A 1171-nucleotide genomic window follows, 5' to 3' on the forward strand; every position below is an offset into this window, starting at 1 on the left:
ACCCAATGCTGATGGCATTGACCATTCCCCTCCATCTGATTTTTTTTCCCCCCTCCATCTGATTTTGCTCATCTGGTATTCACTCCACAAGCATGTGGTGGTTGCCTACTCTGTTGAGACCCTGGCTAAATGAATGGGGATTCAGAAATGAATATACTTCTTTTTCTGGTTTATGTCACCCAGTTATCCAGCATTTGTTCTCTTATGTGATTTGCTTCTACAAAACTATGAGCTCCAGTAAACCTAGAGCTAAGGCTCCTGACCTTCCACAATGGGTGAACCACAGCAAGTCAGTGCACTTCCACCACGTCCAATGCAGAACATTAAGGAATATATGGAAGAAAACAGTCAGGAAGACCTGGCTCTCAAGCCTCTACCTTCAATAAAAGACAATTCTATGATGCTTGGCAACCAGTTCCAATGTGATGGTTGAGTGATTTCATCCTGTGCAGTTTGATCATAAGAAAGAACTGAGAAAGTTCAATATGTCTATCCTTACTAATTTTTGACCTCTTAAATATCTGCTGGCACTGGGAGTATAAAGTGAGAAGAAAAGCTAGAGGATCTTAAGCAGCTTTTTGTCCACGTGCATCATCTTATAAATGAATCCCGACCCCACCAAGCATGATGGAGTGCAGAAACGCTAGCGTCTTGAAACAGCTGAGAGGTTTCAAAAGCACCTGGAACGTGTCATTAAGATGATTCAAAATTGTTTGGCTTCTGTGCTGTATGATCTGCTGCATTCTGAAGTAGGAATAAGAGTAAACATAGAACCAAGGGATGCTGATAACAGCAACAGTGGCACTGGACAGAATGGACAAGCAGAAAGTGCTGGTCAGAGGAGAAACCAGATTACAGAGAAGGATGCAGCCTTGTATATCCTAAGTGACAAAATGAGTGAAAGACGATTTTCCCCCTTGCCTTTCTTTTGTCCTTATAGTAAATAGCTTATAGTTATGTATTATTTTATGGTGGGCAGCCTTAAAAGAGGTAGAACTAAAAGTCATGTAAATAACTTTTATCTTGAATCCAATTTTGTTCATTACAAATTATCATGGCTGTAACTTCAGCAAGCACAGACAAATGAGTGCCCTCACATTAAGAGCCATCCTCTTAAAAAGCACAAATGTTTGCTGCTGTTGTGTGCGGGACATTCTTGTTTGTGGAGTTC

At 40.9% G+C, this 1171-nt stretch overlaps 1 pseudogene; it reads left to right on the forward strand.

Annotated features, from left to right (window-relative positions):
- The first annotated feature begins 271 nt into the window (after positions 1-271).
- On the forward strand, positions 272-947 carry LOC102823464 (annotated as a pseudogene).
- Positions 948-1171: the final 224 nt, after the last annotated feature.

Source organism: Chrysochloris asiatica, unplaced genomic scaffold, assembly GCF_000296735.1.
Source record: "Chrysochloris asiatica unplaced genomic scaffold, ChrAsi1.0 scaffold00060, whole genome shotgun sequence".
Classification (NCBI taxonomy): Eukaryota; Metazoa; Chordata; class Mammalia; order Afrosoricida; family Chrysochloridae; genus Chrysochloris; species Chrysochloris asiatica.